The sequence below is a fragment of the Gopherus evgoodei genome, chromosome 5, assembly GCF_007399415.2.
Source record: "Gopherus evgoodei ecotype Sinaloan lineage chromosome 5, rGopEvg1_v1.p, whole genome shotgun sequence".
NCBI lineage: Eukaryota > Metazoa > Chordata > Testudines > Testudinidae > Gopherus > Gopherus evgoodei.
Genome location: NC_044326.1, coordinates 119,320,301 through 119,338,184, shown reverse-complemented (window position 1 = coordinate 119,338,184; position 17,884 = coordinate 119,320,301). Strand labels below are relative to the sequence as shown.

At 42.8% G+C, this 17,884-nt stretch overlaps 1 protein-coding gene across 3 annotated transcripts in view; it reads left to right on the top strand.

The window, feature by feature from the left end:
* The window catches only part of BMPR1B (bone morphogenetic protein receptor type 1B), a 372,705-nt gene that overhangs the window by 77,535 nt on the left and 277,286 nt on the right, over nt 1–17,884 (top strand). Inside the window, exon 1 of one of the 3 annotated variants that reach the window (XM_030564805.1) lies at nt 9,609–9,743. The exons of the other annotated variants lie outside the window; for them this stretch is intronic. The gene's annotated coding sequence lies outside the window, so the exon portion shown is untranslated. Of the gene's footprint in view, nt 1–9,608; nt 9,744–17,884 lie in introns of those variants that run through there. 3 annotated transcript variants of the gene reach the window in all.

The following is a 17,884-nucleotide window of genomic DNA, read 5'->3' as shown; positions in this document are numbered from 1 at the left end:
CACATTAATTCAGCAGTGTGCGTCCATGTACCGAGGCTAGTGTCGATTTCCGGAGCGTTGCACTGTGGGTAGCTATCCCGTAGCTACCCATAGTTCCCGCAGTCTCCCCCGCCCATTGGAATTCTGGGTTGAGATCCCAGTGCCTGATGGGGCAAAAAACATTGTCGCGGATGGTTCTGGTACAGCCTCACCCCTCCCTCCGTGAAAGCAGCAGACAACCGTTTCATGCCTGTTTTCCTGGGTGAACTGTGCAAACGCCATAGCACAGTAAGCATGGACCCTGCTCAGATCAAGACCGCAATCGTGGACGTTGTAAACACCTCGCGCATTCTCGTGCAGTCTGTGCTTAACCAGGACCTGCAAAGCCAGGCGAGGAGGAGGCGGCTACGGCAGCGTGGCGACAAGGGTGATGAGGACATGGACACAGAATTCTCTCAAACCGCGGGCCCCTGCGCTTTGGAGATACTGCTGGTAATGGGGCACATTCTAGCCATTGAACGCTGATTTTGGGCCCGGGAAACAAGCACAGACATAGTTTTGCAGGTTTGGGACAATTTGCATTGGCTGCAAAACTTTCGCATGCGTAAGGGCACTTTCATGGAACTTTGTGACTTGCTTTCCCCTGCCCTGAAGCGCCAGAATACCAAGATGAGAGCAGCCCTCACAGTTGAGAAGTGAGTGGCAGTAGTCCTCTGGAAGCTTGCAATGCCAGACAGCTACCGGTCAGTCGAGAATCAGTTTGGAGTGGGAAAATCTACTGTGGGGGCTGCTGTGATGCAAGTAGCCAAAGCAATCATTAAGCTGCTGCTACGAAAGGTTGTGGCTCTGGGAAACGTGCAGGTCATAATAGATGGCTTTGCTGCAATGGGATTCCCAAACTGTGGTGGGGCGATAGATGGAACCCATATCCCTATCTTGGCACCGGAGCACCAGGGCACCCAGTACGTAAACCTCAAGGGGTACTTTTCAATGGTGCTGCAAACACTGTTGGACGTTTCACCAATATCCATGTGGGATGGCCAGGAAGGGTTCATGACGCTCGCGTCTTCAGGAGCACTACTCTGTTTTAACGGCTGCAACAAGGGAATTACTTCCCAGACTAGAAAATAACAGTTGGGGATGTTGAAATGCCTGTAGTTATCCTGGGGGACCCAGCCTACCCCTTGATGCCATGGCTCGTGAAGCCGTACACAGGCAGCCTGGACAGCAGTCAGGAGTTGTTCAGCTACAGGCTGAGCAAGTGCAGAATGGTGGTAGAATGTGCATTTGGCCTTTTAAAGGCGCGCTGGTGCACATTACTGATTCGCTCAGACCTCAGCCAAACCAACATCCCCATTGTTATTGCTGCTTGCTGTGTGCTCCACAATCTCTGTGATAGTAAGGGGGAGACCTTTATGGCGGGGTGGGAGACTGAGTCAAATCACCTGGCCGCTGATTACACGCAACCAGACACCAGGGCAATTAGAAGAGCACACCAGGAAGCGGTGTGCATTAGAGAAGCTTTGAAAACGAGTTTCATCACGTGCCGGGGTACGGTGTGACTGCTGTGTTTGTTCCCCCTTGATGACCCCCCCCCCCGATTGACTCATTCGCTGTAAGCAACCCACCCTCTCCCTTCGATTACAGCTTGCTTAAGGAAATAAAGTCACTATCATTTAAAAAGCATGTATTCTTTATTAAGTCATTATAAAAACAGAGAGAGAACTGACAAGGTAGCCCGGGTGTGGTTTGGGAGGAGGATAGGAGGGAAGGAAAAGGCCACTAAAAAAATTTCAAAGTAATGACAGTCTTTTGGTTGGGCTGCCCACGGGGGTGGAGTGGGCGAGTGCACAAAGCCTTCCCCCACGCTTTCTTGCACGCCTGGGTGAGGAAGATATGGAACATGGTGAGGAGTGAAGGTGGTTACACAGGGACTGCAGCGGCACTCTGTGACCCTGCTGCTGTTCCTGAAGCTCCATCAGACGTCGGAGGATGTCAGTTTGATCATGCAGCAGCCCCAACGTTGCATCCTGCCACTGCTGATCTTCCTGCCTACACCTCTGATCTTCCTGCCACCACCTCTCATCTCGAGCGTCCCTCCTATCCTCACATTGGTCCCTCCTGTCCTCACGTTCACTGGCATCTTTCCTGTAATTTGATACCACGTCCTTCCACTCATTCAGATGAGCTCTTTCATTGTGGGTCACTTCCATGATTTCCAAGAACATTTCGTCTCGCATCTTTTTTTTCCATCGGCTTATCTGAGATAGCCTTCGGGATGGAGTAGGGAGGCTTGAAAAATTTGCAGCTGCATGAGGGAGGAAAAAAAGGGAGAGAAGTATTTAAAAAGATACATTTTACAGAACAGTGCTTATACTCTTTCATGGTGAACAACACTATTCACTTTACATAGCACATGTGATTTCACTACAAGGTCGCATTTTGCATCTTAATATTGAGTGCCTGCGGCTCTGGTGTTAGAGATCTCACAGACGCTGGTCCGGGCAGCAGGATTCAGCTTGCGTGCGTCCATGGTAAGCCATTGTCTTTCAACTTCTGCCGACTTCATATACACAGTGCCCTCCTTTCCCAAATACCAAGCAAATCCCGTTCAGTGTGCTTCTTTCCTGTTAACATGCAGCAGCAGAAACCGCCCCCCCATCCAATTCTCTGGGATGATCGCTTTACCCCTCCCGCCACCGTGTGGCAGGTGTCATGGAAGATCACTGCTAAACACCCCCCTTCTTCCCCCACCGCGTGGCTGCTAGCTAAACGCAAAAAAGCTCAGTGTCATTCCCCCCCCCCCTCGCTTGGCTACCTGCATGGAAGGATTTCTTTTAAGCAACAGGCAGACAGACCAGTAGGATTGGCCATCTCTGTCCCCTTAATTAAATTCCTGAATTTCAGCCAGGTTACCATGAACGATATCACTCTCCTGAGGATAACACAGCGAGATAAAGAACTGATGTTGCTTGAATGCCAGCAATCACCGGGACCATACGCAGCTAGGCTTTGTCATGCAATGATCCCAGATTACTTGCTACATGCATGGCGTAGTCAAATGTCCTACCATGGAGGACGGAATAAGGCTGCCCTGCCCAGAAACCTTCTGCAAAGGCTTTTGGAGTACCTCCAGGAGAGCTTCATGGAGATGTCCCTGGAGGATTTCCGCTCCATCCCCAGACATGTTAACAGACTTTTCCAATAACTGTACTGGCAGCGAATGCATCCCAAGTCCTCAGGGCAAATTAATCATTAAAAAATGCTTGCTTTTAAACCATGTTTTATATTTACAAAGGTACACTCACCAGTGGTCGCTTCATTGGAGGGTAATTCTGTCTGGGTGAGAAAAAGCTCCTGGCTGTTGAGGAGAACGGAGTGCTGTGTGCTCTCTGCAAGCTTGTCCTCCTCTTCCTCCTCCTCATCTTCCCCGTCCGCAGAATCCTCAGCCATGGCTGAGATCACCACCCCCACCTCGGAATCCACGGACAGGGATGGGGAACTGATGGCAGACCCCCCTAGAATTGCATGCAGCTCAGCGTAGAAGCGACATGTTTTTGGCACTGGCCCGGACCTTCCGTTTGCTTCTTTGGTTTTCTGGTAGGCTTGTCTGAGCTCCTTAACTTTCACACGGCACTGCACTGAGTCCCTGGTGTGGCCTTTCTCCATCATGGCTTTGGAAATTTTTTCAAATATTTTTTTCATTCGTCTTTTGGAACGGAGTTCTGTTAGCACGGAATCCTCTCCCCATATAGCAATCAGATCCAGTACCTCCCGTGCGGTCCATGCTGGAGCTCTTTTTCGATTCTCAGGATATTGCATTGTTACCTGTGCTGATGAGCTCTGCGTGGTCACCTGTGCTGGTGAGCTCTCCACGCTCGCCAAACAGGAAATGAAATTCAGAAGTTCGTGGGGCTTTTCCTGTCTACCTGGTCAGTGCATCCGAGTTCAGATTGCTTTCCAGAGCAGTCACAGTGGTGCACTGTGGGATACTGCCCAGAGGCCAATACCTTTGATTTGCAGCCACAGTAACCCTAATCCGACAGGGCAATACCGATTTCAGCGCTACTCCTCTCGTCGGGGAGGAATACAGAAACCGGTTTAAAGAGCTCTTTATATCGCTATAAAGGGCCTCGTTGTGTGGACGGGTGCAGGGTTAAATCGGTTTAACGCTACTAAAATTGGTTTAAACGCGTAGTGTAGACCAGGCGTGAATCGACAGAATGTCGTAGTAACTGAACACTCAATATTATGAGGTACTGGCCGAGATCTGTAAGATACCGAACATCTTCAGCACTATGGAAGGTGAATCAGACCTTGATTTCTCAGGGCTGGTGGGAATTCCAGTGGATGCGTGATGCATTAATATTTCACATCAGGAAATCCTGGCAACAAAGGGTTAAAAGTTTTCTCCGTCACTTTCATTTAATCTGTTTCTCACTTTTCAATTGTATTTCTTCTCTGTTTTACTCACCACTTGTGGGGTGTTGAGATAGATGTGGTGTTGATGAAGCTTGTCAAAAGTAACTATGTTCCAGAATAGAATATTAAAAAGAAGTGGATTTAAAGAAAAGATATGTGTTCGTGGGAAGTAGATTTGACAAAGGTTCATTTAGGAAAGGAAGAGATGAAGTGATGTTGGGTGAAAATAGTTTTCTTTCTCTAGCACACTTTTCAGGGTCAGGATTAGTTGGGGGTGAAAAAGAAGCAGTATTTAGATGCCTCAGTTTTATAAGCTGCAATCCAAAATATCTACATCAATAAATATATTTACTTTAAATAATTTTGCTTATCACAGGTCATACTGTGTTAGTCTCAAGAATTCCAAAGTGTTTCTTATTCACGGTCTGAAACAGCAGCTCTTAATGAAGCAGCACTCTTTCTGTCATTATCCAAGCTTGCTGGTACATTGGTACAGCATATGATGTTAATGGGGTGTGTTGCTCAAGTAAGGACTAGAGTGTCAGACCCTCAGATCATTAAATTTTGAGCAAAGATTTTTGTTTTTCTATCTATGGACCCTTTTTTTCTTGTAGCTGTCACTAGTGGAGGCTTTCACGAAATAGTCCTTCAGTGCACCACTGATCATCGTCCATGAACATGAGTCTGATTACATAAGAGGTATGTGAAGAATCTGTTTATGATGTGATCCCAAATAGGCTCTCTCAGTGTACAGGCTAGCTTGTCTGATGGAAAAAATAAACATTACATCAACTAACAAAAGTATCACTGATTGTATAGAAGAAGATGAAGGCTGTAAAGTCACTTTAGTGTTTCAGTTTGTTTAGGACAGCTTGTATCACCCAGCTGTAGAACATCACACAGAACCTCTGCAATGTATCAAAGTTTTTGTAGGAAAAGAACATAGAAATAGAGAAAGACATCTTAATTTCATCAGTTGCTTTCTCTTATGCTAGCTTGATGGAGAGGAGAGTGAGCCACCCATGAGAATGAAACTTTCTTTAGTAAAATAACTAAAAAGTACAAATGCAAATGATTAAACTGTTGTTTAAATGAAGGTTTCCTGCTTGCTAACCTGATTAAAATTGGTGATTTAAGTCAATTTATTTAAATCAATTCACCCTGGGTATACCCATCAGCAGATTTTCATACTGTTGACCATGATCATGGAACTCCTGGGTCTTCTGTTCTTTCCCTGTGGAGTGTTCCCAAAGGGCCACATGAGGACTAGGACATTGGCCCGAGGGCCGCATCACTGAAACCTTTTCATAGAAAGATACAAAAGTATAGTCAAAATGAAAAAAATGAAGAGTGATATAGTAAAAATGAAAGAGTAATACAGTATGCTATTAAAAGTCAATGTATTTGTTTTTTTAAAACTGTAATGTGAACTGGGGGTGGCTAATAAAATATAAACACCTGTAACTATTCTTTATGTGGTCAGTAACACTGATGATGATCTACACTAATTACAGGAACTTTTTAAAGTAACTATTCATGCAAAATACGTTGCTGCTTTTAACAAACATTCTTCCCTCAGCATGCCTTGCTCCGTCTCTAAGGCAGCGGCTTGGTGCAAGGTGGAGTAGAGCATGCTGGGATTGCAGGCCTCTACTGAGCGAATTTACTCAGCAGCCAGCACCTGTGTTGAAGCGTCCATGTTCCCTAGGAGGGTCAGGGATTTCTTTCCCACACAGTCATTGCTAAGGGTGAGAGGTGCGGGGAACAGGCTTGGCCTTTCCGTCCCTCCCAGTGTTAAAGGAAAAGGGCTTTTCCCAGTGACTAGCTGCTGCTGCTTTCCTGGCTCTCTTCTCCCCCAGTGTTTCACACTGCGTATGGGATCAGTGGGGACGGATGTCAATGGCGGGTGTGTTTGGCCCTCCCTTGAGGGAGGGGAGATTTGAAAAGTGGAGAAGGGGCTGGCCAAGGGTTGATGTGAGTTGAGGTACAACTGGAGGGGAGGATTGAGGGTGCAAGAAGAGCAGGCTCAAGGGCTTGGCTGGGAGCAAGGAGCTGCATGGCTGTTTGTCAAGCTTGGGCAGTTGGACTCAGGTACACGTCATAGAACTGTGGAAACGGCTCATTGAAATGCGCACAACAGACATCCCCACCCCCAAAGTGAGAGTGACTGTAAACACTGCCTTAAATAGAAGCTCTGAGATCCCGCGTGCCTGCCTGTCCTCCTCCCCAGTGCACATGTGTGGGAGCTGGCAGCAGCAGGGCCAGAGGTGGGTTATGATGTCTTCCCTGCCCTGCCTCTTTTCCATCCACTTCCCCAAATCCCCACCCTGGCCCTGCCTCTTCTCCACCTCCTCCCATGAGCATGCTGTGTCCCTGCTCCTCCCTCTTCCCTCTTGGAAAGCCCTGAGTGCCACCAAACAGCTGTTTGGCGGCGGGAAGCACTGGGAGGTAGGTGGAGGAGTGGGGATGCGGTACACTGGTAGGGGGCGGGAGTGAGGGGAGGTTGGCTGCTTGTGGAGTCGGCACCTATGGCGGGCTGCAGGAAAGAACTCCCCGGGCTGCATGTGGCCCGCGGGCAGCATGTCTGAGACCCCTATCTATTAACTCAAGCCACAGATTTAACCCAAATATTCCTGCATTTTGCCCAGCAATTTATTGAACTACAGCATAACTCTTAGACATCTGGTCATGATGTAAAGACTCAGAATGATTATGAATTTATTACATCCCTTGGTAAATTGTTCCTGTGGTTAACTTATCCTCAGCCTCACTTTCTCCTTATCACAGTCCTCCTTTCAGTTCCAGTCACACGACCGAAGGCTTCATTTCTCACTTTTCTTAGAGGCCTTTGACTCCCCCCACCATTTCAGGAAGTGTCACTAGGAATGATTGTGTCACTGCTGGGGTGTGAATTTTCCAGTTTCACTTCTTATTTGTTGCAGCCTCTGGGGACATCACAGGAAACATAAAAAGATCATCCTTATGGGAGACTTTTAAGGGAGTTGGGCTCGTGTGTGAAGAATGGAGGCAGGGGGTGTCCTAAGATCCTAGAAGGACCTTTGTGAATAGCTAAAAGCAGAACCTCACAGAGCCGAGCTTCAACTATTTTATCGTGACCGGGATTGAAATCAGCACGTCCAAGTAAAACCAACAGCTTCTTTCTTTTCCAATTATACAAGAAATAAATAATGTAAAGACTGTTTGAAATACAAGCTTATAGAAAAGATCATTTGAGAAAACTGAGAATGTGTAGTTATTGTATGTTTCTTGAGTGGCTTTGTTCTGCTAAGCAGCTCACTCCTACACTATCTATTCTCCATTGCCTTTTTTGTGTAGTCATTTATACCTGCGAACAGTGTGCAAAGTGGGCAGTAAAACAGTACCAAATCAAAATGCATACAAGGGGCCAGGCAGTGGCAAACTAAGCCCAGAATGTTGTGCTTCCCTGCTCAGCTTTGCTCTACAGCATAGTTGGGGAATACCAATATGGTTACCACTGTCTAAAGTTGGATGAGGAAGTAAAGTATCCATGTGCTGTGTTTTTAGGTAGCTAATACAAAGAATAGCATCTACTAGTATATCTGAATATCTGCTATTATTATTATCATTCTAAGTTTAGTGAAATTGTTGTTACATGGCAAAAGACTTCCTGACTGCTACATTTTACTTGGTTTCAAAGGGACGTTTTTTACTAACTGAATATTTTATTGCAGATAACCAGAATACTTTGGTCACTTCAGCAATTGCCTTGAAAAATGTGCCTCATGCTGCAAGTGTAAATGAATAGGGATATTTGTGAAAACCCAAGTTTGATCCTGGCTACAAGAACAAATTAGGAAATTGGACAAATTTGGAATGTCTATGTGTAGACAAAGACTATGCAGCAGTCAGAAGAGTTTTATAACAAGAAAACAGCAATGGGCAAATGTAAGCTGGCTTACCCACCAATTCCAGCTGAAAGCTTGGTGTAGAGTCAGAAGAGGACCCCACGAAGAGAGACTGCTGGCATAGCTCTCTCCCCTACCTTAGTTTCATCTAGAATTTCTTGCTTGATCCTATCTGTCCCAGACCCTATCTCCTTCTGCCACATTTCCTTTATACTAAAGAGGAACTCTGATGACTCAGACATGCTGATGTGGTTTAACAGTAATGAATCTTCAATTCCTTAGACAGTTAGGGCTTTGTAGGTTAAACTCCACCTGAAAAACAATAGTCAGTCAGTGAACCTCATGGAGCATAGGTAACACATGCTGCCACTAGGGTGACCAGATGTCCCTATTTTGTGATCTTTTTCTTATATAGGCTCCTTTTACCCCCCACCCCAGCCCTGATTTTTCACACTTGCTGTCTGGTCACCTGAGCTGCTACTGAGAGGACACCACTTAACAAGTGGGCTGCTGTGTTCTGCAGCAGCTTAAGTTTCTGGATGTGTTTCTGATGTACACTTGTATAGAGTTCATTATAGTAATCCAGTCTCCTTAACTGAACAATTCAAACCTTAAAGGGTAGGGGTCTGTTCAGAGAAAGATGAGATTAGAGCCAGTTTTTCTGAAAATGTTGCCCATCCTCCGTTATAACAGAGGCCCTACAGACTCTTAACCAACTCTACCAGACATCTCAAATATATGTACACAATATGATCAGAGTTCTTTACATAGGTTACAAGCTGTTCAATTCTTCAGCACCAGAATTGGATTTTCCCAGCACAGGCTGCAAGAAAATGACTTTGGGAGGTGGGATGAAGTGTAGACATAAAGTCTAGGTAATGGTTGTTTTCCCCCACACTCTTCAACAAAACTATGAAACACACTTGCGTGTACTACTGCTCCTTGCCTGGCTTTTGTGACGATAGCCGTTGGAATGCTGAAGAGTAGCAGCTGGAAAAATGTAAGATTTTTCTGCTTGCTTTGTCTCTGAACATATGGCCTCATGGCCAGTGGTTGCTGCTGCTGTTCTTGTTTGCCTCATAGAGAACTTTCCCAGCCTAGAGCAAGCTTTACATTGTGCCATGATGTTAGTGTTCCAAAACTGAAGAAACCCGAGAAGGGGAGACAGCCTTCCTGAAAGAAACAGATGGTTACTGTTTTAAATGCAGGCAATACCCCCCCCCCGGTTCTACCTAATATGTAGTGCTGTGAGAGGAGGGGAATTTTTTGGGTGTTTGAGAGGGAGAGAGGTGGAAAGGGGGAGGCGAGGGATGAAAAAGAGAAAAGTTATTGGAGCTTTTTCATATCCTACTTAATCACAGTCATATGTCAGGCTTTTTCAAGCAAGAAAGGAGGGAGTGATGGCTGTTGAAATTTGTTGCCTGCTGGAATTCTACGAGTGAGCTGTGCTGTGTGGTAAGTTCTGTGGCTTGGTTTCTGCCTTAATGAATAGAGCCTTTCCACAGCTGCCAAGCCTGCAGCAAATGTGGCCAAGGGATTTATTATGAAATGTACCAAATCTTGGCATGGAGCTAATTGCGTATAACAAGAAGCGTGCTGGAAACTCGGACCTGAAAGGTGACAAATGCAGAAAGTGTTCTATTTCTGACTTCTGAAAGAGGTTTTGTGTCAGAATGTCTCTATGTCTGTGCTCATTGTTAATGAGCTTCCAAACAAGTGTTATGTTTTCTGTTGTTTAACTCGGTTAAGATAAATGATGGTTTCCTTTTTGGATTTTTATTTCATAACCATCTGAAAGAGTAATCACTATATAGTTGTAACAGTTCAAGTCCTCTAACTAAATGTTGAGGAGCTGTTCTCAATGTTTGTGAAACATGCATGTGAAGTGAGACAGATAAGAGTTGAAAGACACTTTGCTAGATACTGAAAATTTCAAATATTTAAGCTGAAAATTCAGACCTGAAAACAAAGCTTCAAAAATATCAAAGGTGAAACTAATAGCATTTGTTAAGGTATATGGGAATATTTAATATTATTGACAAAATATTAATGGGAGGAATGTTAGTCGCTGGGATTTCAGAGTTCATTGAACTTGATATAGTTGTATATATGCCTTCTATGCTTATTTTCTGGAGTTGATTATTTGTGTGTGCGCTAAATAGGACTATTCCATGGTAATTCTTAAGCAAAACAGCAGGCCAGCTTCATTTGTCCTTTCTACCATCTCTTGCTCTTTTTTCATATTTTCATAGTACTTGTAGTTTTTTAAAAATACCTTTTGACCTTTGCTGTCTAATAGGATTAATACTGTGTTCGCCTCTTGAGGTTAGTGTGTGACTCTCAAAGCCATCAGATGATCTCCATGTGTGACACCAAAAGTCAGAGGTATTTCAGAGAAGGGAAGGAAAATTGATAGAAAATTTAGAGTGCAGTGGGGCCAAAATCTTTTAAAACCCCCGGGGATGCTCATTCAGGGCAGCAGAAGATATACACAGAAGTTAGACTGATTTACAGATTGTTTGCTGAACTATAATTCATGTTTAAACCAATGTGATGGAGAAGGTGTGGTCAGAATTGTGATGAGGAAGCAAAGAAGTGCCCTATTGACTTGCTACCAATAAATCTGTAATGACATGCTTTTAATATTGAACTGGAAGCATCAGCTTTAAAAAAACGCATTAGCTTTCATGTTAATGTTTGAAACAGCAACCAAAAGAGAATGATGTATGTTAAAGTAATACAGAATTATAGAATCACCGAGATTCTCATAAAGCATTGTGTCCCACTGACAGAACACATGCTCCTAAATCCATTAGGCACTTCTGAAAATCTCCCCCATGGCACTAAGAGGTGGGACAAAAACCTAAACCATCCTCCTTCCTGTACAGGATGTACAGTACTGTTTGTAGGTATTTAGATTTAAACAATATTAGGATTGAGGCGTAAGCCCACAGAAAAATTCAAATGATGCACATGATCTATCTTCAACTCAGTTTTGTTGTGCCTAATGACTGCATCTTTTTTGGTCCATTTTCAAAAGAAGGGTAGTTCCTTTCTTAAAATTTGTGGATCTGTTCGGCAGCTTGCGAGCCTAGGATGGTTAAATCCAATCAAATGTATCTTGTCACCTTCATGATATTTTTCATGACGATTCTTCCTTGTATTACTTAGCATTGTGCTACTGGCAAGAGGAGTGAGAGTTCTGGGTACATGGCTGAGTCAGACAGGCAAGATTCCCCAGTTGTTGAATAATCTTCCCTGATAGCATGTGGGTTTCTGATTCCCTTCCAGTGGTGGGTGTTCTCTGAAGGTCACAGATTCAAACTCCATTGACAGCTGAGTTCCCTGGTGGACAGGATAGAGTGGGTTGAGGCTGCACTATCCTGGTTGATGGTGTAAACAAGTTTCCCTGGTGCAAGCTTACCTGCTCCATGCAGTGAATTTTTTGAGTGCGGGGGAGCATAATCTTGATACCTACTGTTCCATTGAGTGCACAAGGGGAGCAGTCCCTGCACTTTCTTGAAAATAACTGATTTTGCCTAGTGCCCGAAGGGGCACACCCCATGCCGCAGAGAAAAGCGGAATGTCTTTATCTGGAAACTTGCACTTTAAACTGCCAAAATTTTATACTAGGCATTCTCAGTCTGGTATTTTCAATCATTAAGATATACGTGATTTCAGAAACAGATGTTTGTAAATTATATAAAGTGTATAATCCTGAGAAGTGTATATATTTTTTTCTAATTCACATAATTAAAAAATGGCTCAAAAGGGATTCTGAAATTTTCTAGATATACTAATGTTTTTGCTGAGATCAGATGTGGAAAGTTTAATCGCAAAAGGACTAACTTTGCAAAAAGTCTGTGTTTGGGGGGGAAAAGATAGAATGGAAACTGATTTGCAATATTATCAATTGTCTACCTTAGGTCAGACTAGATAAGGGATTGGCAACCTTTCAGAAGTGGTGTGACGAGTCTTCATTTATTCACTCAAAGTTAAGGTTTCGTGTGCCAGTAATACATTTTAACGTATTTAAGGTCTTTTTCTATAAGTCTATAACATATTACTAAACTATCGTTGTATGTAGATTAAATAAGGTTTAGAAAATGTTTAAGAAGCTTCATTTAAAATTAAATTAAAATGCAGAGCCCCCCGGACCGGTGGCCAGGACCTGGGCAGTGTGAGTGCCACTGAAAATCAGCTTGTGTGCTGCCTTTGGCACGCTTGCCATAGGTTGCCTACCCCTGGAGTAGATGATCATAATGGTCCCTTCTGACCTTAAAGTCTATGATTCTATAATTTTTTGAAAAGTGTCCATTTCCAGGTAAAAAAGATACATATTTGTTTAACTAGAAATGCCTGAGGTACTCATTTTCATAATACATAGTTTTGAGTATATAACAACAGCAGCACAGTAAATTGTTAGTTTTATACTTAGATGTCATAGGCAGTTTGTCAAACCTTAAACCACATGCTATCAATGTGGCTACTACCTACTCTTGTTATAGTATGTTAAACACCGAGAAAGGTAATCTGCCGTAGTTCAGGCTGATCCATAAACTGCGGTAATGCGGCTCTCACATTTCAGTAACTCACTGCTGGTATTTCCCACCCTGGCTGTACTGTGTGGTGCTTGTTGGGAAAGTTGACAGGCACGCAAAGTAAAGTGTGCAAATGAAGGAGAGAACAGCAAATAAGCATGCTACCTGTATACTTCTTTCCCAAAAGGCTTGGTCTGGGATGCACAGTGTAAGTTAAAGAAAGCCTCAAGTAGCTTTCAGGTGAGCATCTGACACATACTGCATGTTCAAATCACCCTAGGTTTCACTGATCTTGGTATATGGCTAAACTATTCTTTAACAATTTTTTCAGTGTATTAGGCCCAGATAATCTTTTCTTTGACATTAACACATATATCTTCTCTTTTACCATTTTTCTCCACAACAATTAGACTAGCCTTTGCAATGAGTCTTTCATAAGTGGGTTTTGGTATTGAATTGGCAGCATCAGCTTTAAAAAGGAAGAAAAAAAGAAGCAAAAATGGTTGGATAATGACTTTACTTCAAACATCATTAGTGACCAGAAAAAAATGATATCTATTAAAGTAACATAGAATGAATCATAGGAGGGGATTCTCTAAAGCACAAAGTCCCATTACCTTTTTACAGCGCTTCAGATTTCTGAGGGCAGATCCTTACCTACTGTAACTTGTCATAGCTCCATGTGCACAATTTGTACCAGCTGAGGGGGTCTAGCCTCTGGTCTTTTATGTATTAACGATATGTACTGCTCTACATAAAGCCCCAGTCTTGAATTTGTGGTGCACTGTGTTAGTGTGGAGACCAGTGGTTTCATTGGAGATCCACTCAGGCACAGTTCAACCTGTGTGCACTGGATTTCAGCATCAGTGCCTAAGTACATAACCACACAATTCTGAAGTCTATAGAATAGAATACTGTGCAGGTCACCCAGCCAGCAAACCACATAAAATATAATATTTTCAGCTCTTATATTGAGTCTTTCATCTCAGGATCTCAAAGCACTTTCCACTAAACCTGGCACTTCTGTGATGCTGGTAAATATTATAGTAATTTTGCATATGGGTAAACTGGCACATCAAAGTTTCCCTTTTACACACACAGATCCATAGGAAAAAAGGACAACCATTAAGAAGACAAGATAAGTATATTATGGAGAACTTGCATGTGAAGCTCCAGTAAAAATAGTTATTCATTGTTAATGTGGCTGCAAATATTGGTGAATATCCCTCCCACAAAATACTATGCCATTTTCTGCATAATTGTTGAATGGTGTGGTCATATGTTTAATTTTTTGTTGTTGTTGTTAACCCTCAACTTGGTTTTATATACAAAAAGAGCAGGCTAAGCATATTACGAATGTCAGATAAGGCTATTGAATGTGATTTCGGTTACATAATTGTCACTTTCATTTTGGCATGATGGGTTGCTTGACAGTTAAATACAGTGGGTACGCTTAAAAAGCAAAGTATTCCCTATCTAAGTATAAGGAATATCACTAGAACTGGTAAGACCGCTGAAACTGGAATGCACTTTTTACATTTGCCCACTGTATCAATTCATTCTTATAACTCATTAATTTTAAAACCATCAGGCATTCACATTAAGTTGGGGGTGTTACTTCAGGCCATGAGGCTTGAAAGGAGTGGGAGACCAGTTTTCTGCATGAACAAGACAGATCAGGTTCACACCATTTTATAGGGGCAAACCTGTGTCCAGAATTGTGTCTTGTTGAGTTTTGGTAAGTTTTTCTCAGAGATGCCGTGTGTATATTAGGGGGTTTGGTTGGGGAGATCTTACAGTTCAGTCCATGAATCTCATGGCTAGTAAAATTAGGTGAGTAAGGTATTGCAGTTGGCTTAGATTGTCTATGCCTGCCTAAAGGATCGCAGAGTGCTAGCAAAAAATGATCATAAATCCTTTAAGCACATTTCCCAGACCTGAAGAAGAGCTCTGTGAAACTTGAAAGCTTGTCTCCCCCTCACCAACAGAGGTAGCTCCAATAAAAGATCTTACCTCACACATCTTTTAACTCTAATATTCTGGGACCAACATGGTTACAACAACACTGCAAACAACCAGTCAGACAGTCAACATCAAAAGATGGCAGAGGCTTTATGCTCATTTTTTGCTAGCACTCTGCTATCCTTTAGGCAGGCATACATGTTTGCCAAATAAAGGAACCTGAGTGAAGAGACTGAAGCTGAACTGACTTCTTGGGGAACTGAATGGAAGAGATCTTGAGGAAACCCCAATCCCCTGGGAACAACTCTAGCATGATAACGATGGCAGCTAAATATTTAGGTGGTGAAGTCATTGTTGTGTCTGTTGGGATATTTGGAGGTTTGTGTTTCTGCATGATGCACTTAATTTTCCTTTTGTTGTTTTAGTTTAGTTATTTTGTTGAAATTGGATTGATGCTTATAGTTACAAATGCATTCCCATTGTAGCAATTATCAGCTTCTTCTTATGATTTTTTTTGATTTTCTACCTTTTTTGGGCTGAAATCTGGCAATTTTAATTTCAGCCCAAGAATTAGTGTTTTGGTAAATTTGAGCAAAAGCATTTCAAGTGTGTGTGTGTGTGTGTGTGTGTGTGTGTGTGTGTGTGTGTGTGTGTGTGTGTGTGTTGCTTTGGGGTTGTTTTTAAGAACAAAGAGTGAAAAAATATGTTTCCTATGAGAATAACTGTATTGCAGCCTATTTTTTCAATGACTGTAGTGCTTCAGAGGTTTGATTTATACTTCTGAATTGGCAGGGAGATAATCCCTAAGTCACAGGTGTGTGTGGCTCATTGGTCTGGTTGCAATTTGTGAAAATTATATGAGTTTGTGAAAAGGACTTTGGGCGTGTGCACTGAATTCCTTTAATGTGGTCTGTCAACAGCCTGCCAACATTCTATTGGCATGTGTAGTGTAAGCATCTTGACCTCCTTATGCTTGCTTAGTAAAGAAGTCCTAGACAGAGCCCTATCTCCTTCAGAAAATAAGTATAGGTGAGTGTGGAAGAAGGCAGGGGTCAAGGGATCCGTGTTGTATATGATACAGAAAGGTGTGCCTGGAATGAAGCAAGGACTCTTTCTTATGCATTGCCTGTATTGCTCCTAACAGAGCACTTTCATTTCATTTAGTTAATTTTCTTTTTAAAAGTGTAGGAAATTCCATGAAGCACCTACGTTGAAAAGGTGTTAAGAATGAAAAGGGAAGGTGAGAAAATAACAAAATACAGGTTTTATGTACAGCTTTAACTCTGCGCTCTTGTGCACATGTATTGCATTCGTCTTTTTGGTGTAATTTAAAGACAACCTTCATCTGAACAAAAGCTGTGTGGGGAACCTTAACTTTATTTCCGGACTCTTGAGTGCTTCACATTAACATTCTTCTCATATGTGTTTTTTGGGTTTGTATGTTTGTTTGTTACTTTGGTAAGGAATACCCATAAATTCCCTCGCAATTTTTTGGCACTAACGGTATGTTTACATTTGCAGTGGTGTGTAGAGTACAGCCCCTGCATGCCCAGCTAGCATGAATATCAAAAACAGTGTAGAAGATGTGCACTGCTCAGGCAAGTAGAGTATAAACATGCCAGAACCATGGAGTATAGATCGTACACAACTCTCTACGTGCCCAAGTAGTGTCTCCCACATCTGCACTTGAGTTTTTAGTAGTGTGTCCCACAGCCTCCTCACTGCTAGAGTCTTTTCCCCACCACAGTGAAAGGCTCTGGCAGTAGGGAAAGGCTCCAGCAGGTCACTGCTGGCAGAGCCTTTCTGTGCTTCCTCTCCCCTGGCAGAGCCTTTCACTGACATGTGTAGTTACATATCGCAGTATGGCTGCAGTCTGCTTTTCACTTTAGTGTGTAGCTACATGTACCCCGTGTGCTGCTGCATGGATAGACAAGACGCAAGTCTTATTTTCTGGACTGTTTTCTGTTGGTACTCTATGACAGCTTCTTACTGTATGCACACCACTTCCGAATGGATTTCTCCTATCCCTAGATTTTGCCTGTGAACTGGTTAAAGGCCTGTATTGTGTTCTTAATCCTAAAAACATCTGCCTGTCCTTTGGAGCAGTAAGACCATTTGATAAGAATGCTTCACATCAACAGTTAGTGGGTCAAAGCTCAAATGAAGTACTTGTGAAACCCAGTGCGTCCTGACATGAGCAGTAAAACATCGCTTGAGCATATATAGATTTGTGTGCAGCAGGCTTACTGAATCAGCAGAAGGCAATGTGGTATCCAAGAGAAAGGAAGTTTAACTAGCAAGCTTGAATCATTTTGTGATAGCTGCATGGCCAGAATCACCCATCTGCCTGTCCCCCAGCATAAGAAGTATCAAAAGATTCGTGAAGCTGGATTTTTATATTAGAGTACCTTCTCCAATTTTAGAGTTTTCCACTTAGCAAAAAACTTTCCTTCTCAGTTCATGATCCTAATAGGCACATAAAGGAAACGCTGTAATCCAAGCCAAAAAAATTTTTTTTGCAGGAGTGTTATCGACTAGCTGTCAGGAGAGCTATAATAAGCTTATCTAGGAGACCTAAGAAGTATAAAATTTGAGAGATTCTCTTTCCTTTTCATTAAAATAAACTGGAATTGTTCAAGAAATCCTCAAAGAACTCCTTGCCAAGAAACTCATAAGGTTGAAAATGAAGATTGTATATAAAGCATTACAATGTGTACAATAGATAGCTGTTGGCTCTTGGACAAAAGTACAGAAGTTCCACTTCTAGTGGTTTGCAAAATAGCTTTACTTTTGTATGTTGATATTGTTGAGAAGTGCTACACGGTTGAGCTTTTTAAGCTTTTCCAGTGCTTTATTATTACTATTACTACTAGTTAGTTAGGTTGTACCAAGGCCTAGTCTATACTATGGGGACTATAGCAGCGTAACTATGACACCATAGCTCTGTTGGCATAACCTAATGTAGATGCAGCATACAGTGGTGGAAGCAGATTTACCATTGTTCCAGGACCACCCCTTCTCTGAGCAATGGTAGCTATGTTGACGGAATCCTTCTTCCATTGACCTTGCTGCTTCTACCAGTGGGCTAGGTCA